Below are 15,579 nucleotides of genomic sequence, written 5' to 3'. Positions count from 1 at the left end.
CTTCTCTCCCTCTGCTTGCCCCTGTTCCCCCTAATCACCCTCTTTTTCCTCCTCCCACTTGCCAGAGAGTGAGACTCCATTTCAAAAAAAAAAAAAAAGGAGAGACTGTTAAATGTGCCTAGATATTTTCATAAGTCATCGATTTTCTGTTTCTACATCTCTTGAAAGGCAGTTCCAAATGGCGGGTATTTATCTAGCTTGTAAAAATAGAACACACCCCAAAACCTAAAATGCAATAAAAAAAAAAATAGAACACACTTCCTCTTCCCTTGAATATAAAACAGCATCGTGGGATTAGTGCTTTTTCCTTGGATCATTGCTCAGAATGAGGGTCAGCCCCAGACAACCATGTTTTTACTGTCATGAATGGCAAGAGAAAATGTACAGCTCAATTTACCCAATGGACAAAAAGGCTCAAATGACGGCACAACTTGGCAGCCAAATTCCTATCAAGTAGAGACTTTGGACATACTTATCCCTCTCCACTTGCAACGGGGAGCATGCACTTTGAGTGACGTCATTCAAAATTACCCTGCCCAGACATACTTTTCATTGATTCTCTGAAGAACAGTTCCAACAGATCTCTGGGGCTTTCTCTGCATCATGAGAGGCAGTGCAGCTCTGCCCTTCACCTTCCTGCAGTTTGTCACCTCTTCCCTGTGATCTCAGAGGAACTTCGTCCCAAGCCAACTGTTCGTTCCTTGGGCTCTTTCATTTCCCCTAAAAATCACTTACTCTCCCTCTAAATTGCCTCCATCTCCATCTATCTCCCTCTCTCCTGAAAAGAGAGCACTCTTGAAGCATCAACCATCTGACCCTTCTTGCAGTCTCATTTTTTGGCTGGCCCCATGTCTATGCCTGTTCTATGTTTTTCTTCTCCTATTAAGCTGTCTGTTGTTAGTTCATTTCTGCAGTGAACCTTTAGAGAGGAAAGTGAAAGCTTTCCTTCCAGCCATAAAATAGAATTATAAAGCAGAAAAGTTTAGACAGAATTTCCTATTTAAGTGCCAAAACTTCATACTCCATTTCTGATAAAGAGCACAAAGGTTGAAAAACAACAACTTATTTTTGACCCAAAGCTCTGTTGATATTCTATTAAACAAACATCAACCTATTTAATTTTCATAAGGTAAATGGCAGATATTTTTTTAATTCTTATGCTAATAAATCATTTCCCTGATATTTTTGGTAAAACCCAATATTCATAATAAAGTCCAGAACCATGAATTGTTTTAAATAATGTCTTCTTATTTGTGATTACAAGTATACCTCTACAGGAAGTTAGTATACTCATACAAAAGCTAATTTTTCAGAGGAAAAGGCCAACTGTAAAAACTCCCAGAAACACAATAGTGGTAAGCAGCCATAGAACGCCAAGAAAGTCATGCACAGGATAAAAAAAATTGGGTGGAAAACTGATCACCTGGAATAATAATAGTTGAAATAATGAAAAGGTCAATGACAGTACAATATTTCAGTAAAAAATAATAATCTTTAGAAGCCATCAACCTCCTCCAAGAGGTAACCATACTCCTCAGATATCACCAGGGGATTCCACTTCTTCAAAAAAGATTGGAAGTTACCAGTTTCACATTTTTTGCATGGCTGGCAGTGTTTTTAGGCATTCCAAATGTAGAGTGTCTTTTTTTCTTGATGTAAAGCAGGGATATCCAATTTTTTGGCTTCCCTGGGCAATATTAAAAGAAGGAAACTTGTCTTAGGCCACACATAAGATACATTAACACTAACAATAGCTGATAATCTAAAAAATATCACAAAAAGGCCAGGTGTGGTGGCTCATGCCTGTATTCCCAGCACTTTGGGAGGCTGAGGCTAGCAGATCACCTGAGGTCAGGAGTTCCAGACCAGCCTGGCCAAAATGGTGAAACCTCATCTCTACCAAAAATTAAAAAATTAGTCAGGTGTGGCGGCAGGCACCTGGAATCCCAGCTACTCAGGAGGCTGAGGCAGAAGAATCACTTGAACCAGGGAGGCAGAGGCTGCAGTGAGCAAAGATCACGCCATTGCACTACAGCCTGGGAGACAAGAGGGAGACTTTGTCTCATTCAGTCACCCAGGCTAGAGTGCAGTGGTGCAACCTTGGCTCACTGCAATCTCCACCACCTGGGTTCAAACCATTCTCCTGCCTCGGCCTCCTGAGTAGCTGGCATTACAGGCACCTGCTATCATCCCTGGCTAATTTTTATATTTTTAGTAGAGACAGGGTTTTACCATGCTGGTTGGGCTGGTCTGGAACTCCTGACCTCAACTGATCCACCAGCCTCAGCCTCCTAATTACAGGTGTGAGCCACCACACCTGGCCTGTCATTTCTTTATATTTGGATAACATAAGGACTTTAAGACCCTTTCTCCTTTGGGTCAATCAATGATATGCACCATACACATTTTACAAAACAAAGGACAATACAGTCCTCATTCACATCCTGGTCATGTCACGCCTAGTGACTCCCACATTGCAAACCTCCTAGCAGATGCAGCCCTTTCCTCTCCATCTGATGGGCTTCTCAGCTCCCATCACACTGCCTGTACACAGACTCCCTAGAGGCAGCCCCCAAGAGCAGAAGACATGGATGACTCAGAAGTTCCTAAAAAGGCATCAAACCAGAGGACACAAAACTCAAATGACATTTCACTTTGTTTTGGTTCATTTTGTTTGAGATAAGAGTGCAGTGGGTATCCAACTAATCTCTTCTGAAATCTTTTGTAGTGATGGGGTTTGGCTCTGATGTCCAGGCTAGTCTTAAACTCCTGGACTCAGGTGATCTGCCCGTCTTAATCCCCCAAAGCACTGAAATTACAGGCCTGCACTGTATTATTTGCCATGTGACACAGCCCAATAACAAGGAAGAAACACCATGGGTCCAGCATCTACTCACATGGGTGAATTGATGGCTGAGAAACCCCAGCAGGAGGAACCAAAAGAGCAGCCACCACACCCACATATCCTGGTCCTCTCAGGGCACCCTGAGGTGGCCAGGACAGAGGTGGGAGTGGCTTAGGGCTGGAGGAGGGAAGGGGATGGGAATGGGGCAGGATCTGAGTTGGAGGGGAAAGGGAGGAAAGGGAAAGGAAAGGGGGGATGCTGGGCACCTAAAGGAATGGGAGGAGAAAGGAGTCTGGGAAAGGATCCAGTTCAAACTAAGTCTTCAAGGGCGAGTAGGAGGTTCAGCTACAAGTCAGGGAGAAAGTTTATCAGGGAAGCAACAGGACCTGTGGGGCAAGAAAGCAGGAGGCTCAGGAGCAATTAGATGAAAAACAGGGCTCTGGTTTCTACCACACCTTCTCCTGTCTGGGTGCTGCCTAAGCAACCTTGGGGCTTTATACTCCCTCTCCACCAATCCCCAGCCCCGGAATATGGTACCTCACAGTGGACATTCCACAGAGCACCCTCATCCTCCAATGCCCTGCCCCCATCTCAGCCCTCCATGTGCCTCCCAAGGCTCTCTGGAACCTTCACAGTCCTGATTTCTGGTCTTCCCCACCAGTTCCCTGTCCCTGCTTCTGGGTGGCTCCCTCCTTCCTGAGCTCCCAGGGTTTCTCATGGTCAGTCTTGGCTGCAAAACATAAGAAACAAACGACGGCAGGATGGCAGGAAGAACCTCACACACAAGCAGAGTGGGAGGCTCCACTTCCCCCCTCAGCCATTCATATTCTAAGCAACAAAACATCAGAAGGATGTGGATGGTCCCAATAGTAAACCATCTCCATCACATCCACAGAGCCATCTGTCCATCATCCTGTATCTCAGGAACAAACGTTGGAGCTACACTGGTTTTAAGCATGCATGGTACATTTACAAAAATTAACCCTACTTATTTTGTTCATCAAGCAAATCTCAATATATTTCAGACAAATCCAATCATGCAGCAGGTTTCTGATCACAGAATTGTGCTAGAAGTCAAGGATTAAAAGCTGACCAAATATTATTATATGCTTGGAAATTCAAAGTGCCCTTATAAAATATCAACAAAAGAAAGAATCCAAAATGAAATAAGACTGGCTTTACACTCACTGATAAGATCATAACATGGCAATCAAATGTCTCCCTCTGGCCAGGGAATTCCACTGTGTGGCACAAGGTTGTATAGTCTCAAATCATTCCTAACCCATCTAGACATGTTAACATCTGAAACAGGGTGATGGTGTCACTATCTATATTATCTTACTGCCTGTGAGGGTGGACTTTTAATTCTGAACCCTAATGAGGGGGAGAAAACCAAGTTGACTCTCATGGCTGAGCTCCCAAGGATGTTCAAGGAATCTGTGCATTTCAAGAGACAAAGTTCGTCAGCCTCTCTCCTGGGGGATTTGCCCACAATACCCAGAGGGTTTGGCAGCATCAGGAGTGATAGGTGGGGAGTGCCAAGCAGGTGGGCAGGACCCAGGGGTCTGGTGACCAGGTAGGACCCCCAATGTCCATTATCTTTCCTGGATCCATCCTCAGCTAAACCTCCCAAAGGCCTGCTTCTGCCCGATCACACAGAATGTGCTCAAACTTGCTCAGGCCTCTTGCAGTTGAAAACCAGTGCTTTAAATCTCTTTACCATTACTATGACATAAAGTTATTGTAAACTGCAAATATTCTATTCATGCTACAAATGGAAAGCCAATGCCTTTACCATAAATAGAAAAACAACTCTGAGACACAAGGAAAATAAAAACAAAACAGGGATAACACAACTATGGCATTCAATTCTATTAGTATACTATCACCTGCAATAAAGAGCCCCAGATTTAGGTTGTCTTGGTTGTAAAAGGAGAGACCAAGTAAGTGGGTGTTGAAGTCAGATTAGCCCAAAAGTGAATGTCAGTGAGTACCATGATGTCCATGAAGGGCTGCTGGGGTCACCTTGATTACAGCCCAAGCAGAGACAGGAAAGGAAGGAGATGTGAGCAGTTTGGGGCCTCACACAGAGGAGGTGATTCATGCAACCTAGGAAGGGCTCCTCAAAGCCGGGGTCAACCTCCCTTGCAGGCAGGTCTCTCATGGAGGCAGGGCCAGGCACCTTTGATTAGAGACCAGCTGTGCTGCTGACCAGCTGTGTAGCCCTGGGCTGGTTTCTTTCCACAAAATGGGAGTGTCAGTGGTTGTGTCAAAGACTGTCTGAGGATAGGAGGAAGCAACCTGTTGAGCACCTGTGTACTGAGTGTCATCACCTCCCCAGGACATCTTTCCTTCCAGAACTGGCATCTTGCAAGGTCCTTGGCCACTAAAGACAGTAATGATGATAACAGCAGTAAATCATCATTTATGGCTGTTGAGGGAGGGCCAGGAGGTAGGGCTCCTAGGTCCTTGTTAAGAATGAGAGTCTGGGACTCCTGGGGACAGCTGAATGAGTCTTGTAAGTTTCCAGGGGCCAGGTCTCTCTTTAGTGGCATTGGGCCTAGGCTGGGATGCTGAGGCAGCCACTGGAGCAACAGCAATACAAACAGCCACAGAGGCAGTGGATCCATCAGAGGTGGCAGGTGTAGGATCATCTGTCCACCAAGTAGAGTCACCAAGCCTGGCTGACCACTGCCCCCCACAGATGATGCCCTGTCCCTTGCCTCACACTTTGGTAGGACAGCAGCTGGCACCTGGGGCCTCATGGAGCATCCCTCTAAGACCTCTGTGCCCTGCTCATTGAATGGGCACTTGAGTCACCCAGGGCCACTGGAATGAGGAAGAATCAGGCCCCAAGATGTTTTGGGACAGTGTTTAGCATAGGAAAAATACACAGAATGCATGCACGACACAGGGGAACTGCTGGTGTGAGAGGCAATATTTATGACCTCCAGCCCTAATCTGAGCACTCTCACCTGTGCAATCTGAAAGGAATAGGACACTTGCAGGAAAGATACTGCCTGGATTTAACTTAAAGGAACTAAAATGTTGAATGTTCACACTCCCGATAACCCTCTAAATAAACTCTCTCAATGCTCCCATCTTTACCGCTATCATATGGGGTAACTGAGGCAGAGATTTACTGACTCAATGTCACTCAGTTGAGTCTGAGTTCACTGCTGATAACACCTGAACAAACTGCTTTTTCTAAAGTTTACCCCATTTGATCATGTTGCTGCTGATTTTGTGCAGTTCTGGGACAAACTCCATCTGGTTGATCCGCAGTGACTCAGTCCTGCTGTCATTTCCCATCAATTCCCCACTGTCCTCCTCTGCCCCTCCACAGTCTCCCGCATAGGCTGACACCATACGGTGGCCCTAATGGAGTCCCCCGAGTATTTCAGGTTCTCCTCTGGGCCCCTTGAAGGTGGAGGTAGTTATGGAATTTGCTTTGACTCAGGAGATGTGAGTGGAAGTGAAGTATGTCACCTCGAGGCAAAAGAGTTGGGAGCCATTGAGACTGGCCACCCTTTCCTTCATCTCTTAGAGCCACTGATATGTCCCACATGGAGGCTGTTCCTTTATTCTGGTGGCAGATGAGGGGATGTGGAGAACAGGGCCCAGGAGAGCTATGGGGACGTGTGGCATGAGCGGGAAAAGAGCCTTTAATGTTGTAAATTTCCATGGTTTGGGGCTGTTTATTACCTACAGTGATACCTGGTCTGTCCTAGCAGGCATGTATCATCTATTCCATGCTCTGTGAAGCAGACTAGCCTACTGTCAAAACATGAACTGGTTGTCAGGCACATGTAGGTTTCAGTCCCAGCTCTGCCTCTTATTGACTACAACCTCAGGCTTTTAACTTTCAGTCTCTGAGCCTCAGTTTCAACTCTGTAAAATGGGTTGGCTATATTACCTCAGGTTGTGGAGAGAATTAAATGAAATAAAAATGCATGTAGAGCATTGAGCCCAGGTCCTGGCACACATAGTGAGTACTCAACATTAGCCATGTAGCTTCAGAATGTGTATTGATTGTCAATACTCAGACAATGCAGCAAAGTACTACAAAAAGAGAAATGTAAACTTATTTGCATATGTATTCTTTCAATCTTTATTTTTAAACAGATAGGATAAAACTATGGACAAGGCACCATGGCTCATGCCTGTAATCCCAGCACTTTGGGAGGCCATGGTGGGCAGATCATGAGGTCAGGAGTTCAAGATCAGTCTGGCCAATATGGTGAAACCCCATCGTTACTAAAAAATACAAAAGTTAGCCAGGCATGGTGGTGCGCACCTGTAGTCCCAGCTACTCAGGATGCTGAGGCAGGAGAATCGCTTGAACCCAGGGAGGTGAAGGTTGTAGTGAGCCGAGATCACAACACTGCACTTCAGCCTGAGCGAGAGAATGAGACTCTGTCTCAAAAAATAATAAACCATGTATATTCTTTCATAGCCAGTATTTTTCTCTTAAATAGTATATTGTTAAAATATTTTTAGCTCAAAAATAAAAGATCATTTTTGAGATTATCATTTTAAATGACAAGATAATGCTCAACTTAATGAATAATTTAATTACTACTATTGAACTTTTTGTAGATTGCAAAGAGCATTCAAAACAAATGAAGGAGAATAAAAATATGTATTATGTGTTGTAAATATGATTTTGTTAAATCTTTTATTCAGAAATATAGAACATATATGTGTAATATAGAATTTATTTATTATGAATCATGTCAAAAAATAGTTTAGAAGCTGCTGATTTGTTTCCTTTTCAAATTTTACAGGATAATTTTTTTTTGGACAGAGTCTTGTTCTGTCGCTCAGGCTGGAGTGCACTGGCACAGTCTCAGCTCATTGAAACCTCCTCCTCCTGGGTCCAAGCAATTTTCCTGTCTCTACAGGTGCGTGTGACCATATCTGGCTAAATTTTGTGTTTTTAGTAAAAACAAGGTTTTGCCACATTCTTCAGGCTGGTCTTGAACTCCTAACCTCAGGTGACCCACCCACCTCTGCCTTCCAAAGTGCTGGGGTTACAGGCATCAGCCTAAATTTTGCAGGATAATAAGTAACCTATAGGCCAGGCACTTTGGCTCACCTCTGTAATCCCAGCCATTTGAAACGACCAGGCAGGAGGATTGCTTAAGGTCAGGAGTTCAAGACTAGCTTGGCTAACATGGTGAAATCCCATTACTAAAAATACAAAAATTAGCTGGGTATGGTGACACATGCCTATAGTTCCAGCTACTTGGGAGGCTGAGACAGGAGAATTACCTGGACCCAGGAGGCAGAGGTTGCAGTGAGCCGAGACCTCACCATTGCACTGAAGCCTGGGCAAGAGAGCGTGACTCTGCCTCAAATAAATAAATAAATAAAATAACATGTTGAAGTACTGCTAGGTACTTGTCTGGTTGTTTTTCTTTAGGTTAACATGCCAGCAGTGATTCTTTTTGAGTTTCTGACACAAGACAGCAGTTTTTATCTAAATAAGTCAACTACTTTACCCCCTCCCTAAGCCACTTGCATGGAAGGAAAAAGGAGGAAAAAGCCAGTACTGTGACTGCCTATGCTTTCCCCAGCATGGCCCCTTGTGAGACATGGAGCAGTCAAGACCAGGAACTGTTCAAGGGCGCCAGGCCCCATCTGGTCTGTGCTCACTCACCTTCCTAAGGTACTTGCATGGGGGATGGCACTGACTACGTGCTGCTGCAGTTCCTTGGTGAGCTGGCCCTGGTCATGGGACAGGAACTGTGGGGTCAGGATAATAGAGGACTTCACCACCTGCAGAATGGGAACAGAAGCTCATAGTGAGTGCCAACCTATTAGATAATTTTTTAAAAAGTCTCTTGAATGAGCAGAAAAACAAGGTGATGCTTGAGTCTATAGTGGTCAAGAGCATGAGAGCCTCAGAAAAGGACAGAACCAAGTTCAAATTCCTGTACTTTGAATTTCTACTTCATGCCATGCAAAATTACTTTACCCCTCTTCACCTGTTTCCTTCTGTGTGAAATTGGAACAATAAATTTCATTCCTCATTCAGTTTCTGTCAAGAATCTAAAACATCCAACTCATTTAAATGTATCATCATTTCTGTCATAACTAGTGGGATCAATTTCACTATTATTGCATATACTGTTCTGTGCCTGAAATCTCTAAAAAGCGTCAGTGATTTGTCATTGTTATATTATTAATCATAACCATATTTAATCACACAAGGCCTTGTATATGGCAGGCGCTCAATAAACACTTGTTGAATCAATGCATGTGGGCTTCGCAGCCACACTGTTTAGGTCCTATTCTGTCTCTACCACTTATTAGCTGAGTGATCTGGGGAAGATAATTCACATCTTCATGTCTCCGTTTTTTTTTCTGCATAAAATATAGATAATAAGTATCCCTAGCTCATTAGGTTGTTTTGAGGGGTGAGTGATTTGGCACAGAATAGGGGCTTGTTAAAAACTGTGGAAAACTTCCAAATTTTCCTTTTCAGAGCCACAGATGAGGCCACAGTGCCACCTGGTGACCCTAGAGTGTAAGTACACATGATCACCAATATGTTTTCTTTCCACCGCAGGTCCCATACTGGATATTTATCGCCTGGAGGTTTCTGCTGCATCTGCCTTCTCAGCGCTCACGTAAAGACTTTTGTATTTTCCTCTTCGCATCCCTGCAGATGAGGTTCAGGTTGCCCAACACAGCTGGGTGATCCACAGGGCAGTGACCACCTATGCCAGCCCTGTGAGGTCACTGGAGAATGTTCCTTCCTTCTCAAGCTCTGGGCAGATGCCATGGCTGTGGTGGCCCACACTCAAGTTTCTTGCTTTGGAGGGTCACATTTTCTGTTGGCAAATAAGGCAAAGATCACAGGAAGCCAGAGACCCGGGACCTCTCTGTGCCACAGGCCCAGTCTATAAAGATCTGAACACTCTATGCTAAAAGCCCAAGGCTTGGGTGCTCCCCAGCGCTTCTCGCCTCACGGATGAATACAATGTCCTCCCAGTGCTTTGGGAGCTTGTAGCAAGCAGCCTCCCTAGCACAAAATCTCTAGGAAACCTCAAACTGTATCTGAAACATTCGCACACATTTTACATCCTATTTCCCATATGTCAGCCTACTTTAGGACAAAGAAACCTTAGTTTCCTAAATATGCAAGAGAAATTGGTATTGTAGGACAATGTGGCTTTTTAAAACATGTTATTTAGGCCAGGCCTGGTGGCTCATGCCTGTAATCTCAGGTGGGTGGATCACCTGAGGTCGGGAGTTAGAGATCAGCCTGACCAACAAGGAGAAACCCCTTGTCTACTAAAAACACAAAATTAGCTGGACATGTTGGCACATCCCTATACTCCCAGCTACTTGGGAGGCCGAGGCAGAGGTTGTGGTGAGCCAAGATTGTACCATTGCACTCCAGCATGGGAAACAAAAGCAAAACTCTGTCTCAATATAAATATACATAGTTATTTAAAAATCTTCCCCATCTCCTTTCTGAACTCCAAGAATGCCAAATACTTGTTCAACAAATATTAAATGCCTATTATGGGCTGTGTGCAGTGGCTCACACCTGTAATCCCAACACTTTGGGAGGCCAAGGTGGGTGAATCACTTGAGGCAGGAGTCTGAGACTAGCCTGGCCAACATGGTGAAACCCCAACTCTACTAAAAATTTAAAAATTAGCTGGGCAAGGTGGTACATGCCTATATTCTCAGCTACTCAGGAGGCTGAAGCAGGAGAATTGTTTGAACCCAGAAAGAGGAGGTTCTGGTGAGCCAAGATCGCTCCACTGTACTCCAGCCTGGGCAACAGAGTGAGACTCCGGCTCAAAAACCAAAAATAGTCTGGTGGTCCTGATGTGATGCTGTCAGTCATGATTCTGGTTGCTGTCTTAAAATGCTGCACATAAAATAAGAAATTACATTTTATTGTGAATTGGGAACTTTAATCAATTCTCATTATAACTACTGCTTTGATCATCCACAGTTACCATTTTGAATTCTACTCTAAAAACATTTGTAATCAGTAATAGTCCAAATTTTGTTTTTCTTTTTTTTCTTTTTTGAGACAGTGTCTCGCTCTGTCACCTGGGCTGGACACCTACTCTACTGCAACCTCTGCCTCCTGGGTTCAAGTGATTCTTCTGTCTCAGCCTCCAAAGTAGCTGGGACTACAGGTGGCTGCCACCACGCCCAGCTAATTGGTCACATTATAGACGGGGTTTCAGCATGTTGGCCAGGCTGGTCTTGAACTTCTGACCTCATGATCCACTGGCCTAAGCCTCCCAAAGTGCTGGGATTAGAGCCATGAGCCACTGATCCTTCCCTGCAAATTTGCTTTTTATGGAAAAAACTAAAGAGCCCTCGAACACAGGTTTCCGATAACCCACATCAATGAACTACACAGGCTTCACCACTACGTTGACACAGGCATGTGAGAAACTCGCACTTATACTCCCTCAATACATTACAAATAAATTTAAAAAAAATCAATGGGCCAGGTGCAGTGTCTCACGCCTGTAATCCCAGCACTTTGGGAGGCCAAGACAGGTAAATCACTTGTGGTCAAGAGTTCGAGACCAGCCTGGCTGACATGGTCTAACCCCGTGTCTAATAAAAATACAAAAATTAGCCAGGTGTAGTGGTTCATGTCTGTAATCCCAGCTACTCATGAGGCTGAGGCATGACAATAGCTTGAATCTGGGAGGTGGAGATTGCAGTGAGCCAAAATTGTGCCACTGCTCTCTAGCCTTGGCGACAGAATGAGACACAGCCTCAAAAATAAAAATAAAAATAAATGAACTAAAAACCGATTTCTAGAACTCTAATAAGGAAACCTAAGGGTTCAAAAAACTGATAAGCAAGATCAAGCAAAACAAAAAATCTATTAAGATAATGTTTTTATAACTTGTATTTAAAACATTTTTGATTATTACTTTTTTTTTTTTTTGAGACAGTCTCAATCTGTCTCCCAGGCTGGAGTGCAGTGGTGCGATCTTGGCTCCCCACAACCTCCGCCTCCTGAGTTCAAATGATTCTCCTGCCTCAGCCCCCCAAGTAGCTGGGACTGCAGGTATGCGCCACTACGCCCAGATAATTTTTGTATTTTTTTAGAGATGGGGTTTCACCATGTTGGTCAGGCTCGTCTCAAACTTCTGATTTCAGGTGATCCCGGCCCCTTCTTCCCCTCCCCTGTCCTCCTCCCTCCCCATGCCTGGGACTCTCAAAGTGCTGGGATTACAGGAGTGAGCCCCGCACCCGGCCCTTGTTTTGTTTTCTAGATTTAAAAAACATATTTCTTAGAAGTCATCTATAATTTACACTGATTTGGTAAATCACAATTTTGTGAACAAAGGTGGGTGGAAGCGTTTGTTTTGCCTCTCTCTTCTTGATCCCTCCAAAGTTTGGAAACTATTCATAAATATCCTTTTTTCTTTTTCTGAGACGGAATCTTGCTCTGTCGCCAGGCTGGAGCGCAGCAGTGGTGTGATAGCTCACTGCAACTGCTGCCTCCTGTGTTCAAGCAAGTCTTCTGCCTCGGCCTCCCTAACAGCCGGAACTATAGGCACCTGCCACCACGCCCACCTAATGTTTGTGTTTTTTAGTAGAGACGCATTTCATTATGTTGGCCAGGCTGGTCTGGAACTCCCGACCTTGTGATCTATTCGCCTTGGCCTCCCAAAGTGCTGGGATTACAGGGTGAGCCTCCACCTCCAGCAAAACTATTTATAAATATTCTTGGAATGATCCAAGATGGCCGATCGCTAACAACCTGAGATTGCAGCTCTCAGGGAAGGCACGGAGAACTAGAGGACGCCACACTTTCAGACAAATTCTGGTCGCTCACGGAGCAGAAGATCCCCCAGTGGAGGAAACACATGGGTGGCCAGCGAGACTTTCGTGGCCGGCGCAGCGGTTCCACCGGCACCTCGGCACGGCAGCTCTCGGAGCAGAGTAAACAGGTTCAGAGGACCCGCAAGGGCCCCCAGCAGGACACCAGAGCCCGGCGCAGCGGCTGTGACGGCACCTCGGCACGGCAGCTCTCGGCGCAGAGCAAACGGGACCGGTTTACCTTCTGACCGAGATTTGGAGCCCCAAGAAGGCAGAGTCGCCTACTACGGACACAAGAAGGAAGCCAGACAGGAGAATCCTGGGCAGAAAAGCACCATCAGTTTTAACGCCGCTGCTCTGGCCCTGGGAACTAACAACTTGGATGTCCACTCAAGAGACCTAATCTGAAAGTTGGTAATTTCAAAGATGACAGGAGGATAAATTTACAATGACGGGAAGAAACCAGCGTAAAAAAGCTGAGAATACTCAAAGTCAGAACGCCTCTCCCTCTAAAGATGATCACAGTTCCACATCAACAATGGAACAAGGCTTGATGGAGAAGGAGCGCATCCTGATGACAGAATCACTCTTCAAGGAATGGATAATAACAAACTTTGGTGAGTTAAAAGACCATGTTGTAGCCCAACGTAAAGAAACTAGGAACTTTGAAAAAAGTTTGATGAAATCCTATTGAGAATAGACAACTTAGAGAGGAGTATGAGTGAAATAATGGAACTGAAGAATACAATACAGGAACTCCGAGAAGTATGCACAGGTTTAAACACTTGAATTGTTCAAGCAGAAGAAGGGGTATCAGAGGTCAAAGTCCAACTTAATGAAATAAAACGTGAAAAAAAGATTAGAGAAAAAAGTATAAAAAGGAATGAGCAAACTCTCCAAGAAATGTGGGACTATGTGAAAAGACCAAATTTACGTTTGATAGGTGTACCTGAATGTGACAGAGAGAATGAATCCAAGCTGGAAAATACCCTTCAGGATATTATTCAGGAAAATTTTCCTAAACTAGCAAAACAGGTCAACATTCAACCCCAGGTAATACAGAGAACACCACAAAGATATTCCTCAAGAAGAGCAACCCCAAGGCACATAATCGTTAGATTCACCAGGGTTGAAACAAAGGAGAAAATACTAAGGGCAGCCAGAGAGAGAGGTCAGGTTACCCACAAAGGCAAGCTTATCAGACTTACAGCAGATCTCTCAGCAGAAACTTTACAAGCCAGAAGAGAGTGGGGGCCAATATTCAACATCCTCAAAGAACAGAACCTTCAGCCCAGAATTTCATATCCAGCCAAACTAAGCTTCACAACTGAAGGAAAAATAAAATCTTTTATGAACAAGCAAGAACTCAGAGATTTTATTACCACCAGGCCTGCTTTACAAGAGCTTCTGAAAGAAGCATTACACACAGAAAGAAACAACCAGTATTAGCCTTTCTAAAAATACACCAAAAAGTAAACAGCACCAACATAAAGAAGAATTTACACCAACAAATGGATAAAACAGCCAGTCAACATCAAATGGCAGTAACCCTAAATTTAAATTGACTAAATCCCCCAATCAAAAGACACAGCCAAAACCCAACGGCATGTTACATCCAGACCTGTTTCACATGCAAGAATACACAAAGACTCAAAACAAAGGGATGGAGAAAGATGTACCAACCAAATGGAGAGCAAAAATAAATAATAAATAAATAAAAAGCAAGAGTTGTAATTCTTGTATCAGATAAAATAGATTTTAAAGCAACGAAGATATAGTGGTAAAAGGATCATTGCAACAACAAGAGCTAATGATCCTAACACCCAGATACGAGACTTAGATTCGATGAGACAGAAAATTAATAAGGATATCAAGGACTCGAACTCAGATCCGGAACAAGTAAACTTAATAAATATTTATAGAGCTCTCCACTTCAAATACACAAAATATACATTCTTGTCAATACCACATCACACCTACCCATAAGTTTAAATGAAACACTGATTGGCCATTATTAATACCCAATTTTTTTCAAAATAAAGCAATATTTCCATTTACTCTCCCTCTTTCTCTTCCTCTTTCTTCCTCTCCTTTACTTATTTTTTTTTTCTTTCCTTCTCTCAAAAAAAAAAGAAATCAACTTGTAAACCTCGAGATCCAGGTCGGCAATGTCTCTCTCATTGCTTGATTTCCTTCCTTCCCTTCCCTCCCTCCCTCCCCGCTTCCTCCCTTCCTTCCTTCCTTCATCCCTTCCTTCCTCCCTACCATCCTTCTTCCCGCCCTTCCTGCCTTCCCCCCCCCAAAATAAATAAATAAACACATAAATGAATGAATATTCTTATTTTCATCTTCATACATTCTCTGTATCAGCAGGCGATAATCAGAAAGAGTGGGTCTATCAACAACCTTTGACTGAAGCATCCTATTTAAGAATATGCACTTTGGGAGGCTGAGGCGGGTGGATCACGAGGTCAAGGGATCAAGACCATCCTGGTCAACATGGTGAAACCCCGTCTCTACTAAAAATACAAAAAATTAGCTGGGCATGGTGGCGCATGCCTGTAATCCCAGCTACTCAGGAGGCTGAGGCAGGAGAATTGGCTGAACCCAGGAGGCGGAGCTTGTGGTGAGCCGAGATCGCGCCATTGCACTCCAGCCTGGGTAACAAGAGCGAAAGTCTGTCTCAAAAAAAAAAAAAAGAATATGCAGAAAATACCTGGCCCCGAGTTTGCAGACTCACAGTGAGGAAAAAAATGTCCCTCACTGCAGGCCCGAGAGCCTTAGTTTCAGGGAGCAACTTGGCAGGGAGGGTACTGGCCAAGTTGCTGGTCGCGTGCAGGAACCAGGGCGCGCAACCCTGGGCGATCCTCAGCCAGAGGGAACCGTCTGCTTCCTGGCACCCTGCCCACTCC

General features: G+C 44.3%; 1 protein-coding gene across 2 annotated transcripts in view; it reads right to left on the bottom strand.

Annotated features, from left to right (window-relative positions):
* Nucleotides 1-15,579, bottom strand: part of CYP20A1 (cytochrome P450 family 20 subfamily A member 1) — a 161,191-nt gene that overhangs the window by 107,127 nt on the left and 38,485 nt on the right. The window contains exon 4 of one of the 2 annotated variants that reach the window (XM_078328268.1): nt 8,508-8,626. The exons of the other annotated variant lie outside the window; for it this stretch is intronic. The gene's annotated coding sequence lies outside the window, so the exon portion shown is untranslated. The remainder of the gene's footprint in view (nt 1-8,507; nt 8,627-15,579) is intronic. 2 annotated transcript variants of the gene reach the window in all.

This window comes from Callithrix jacchus, chromosome 6 (genome assembly GCF_049354715.1).
Source record: "Callithrix jacchus isolate 240 chromosome 6, calJac240_pri, whole genome shotgun sequence".
In the NCBI taxonomy this organism is placed as follows: Eukaryota; Metazoa; Chordata; class Mammalia; order Primates; family Cebidae; genus Callithrix; species Callithrix jacchus.
Note: the sequence above shows the minus strand (reverse complement) of the source record. Positions and strands in the feature narration are given on the sequence as shown.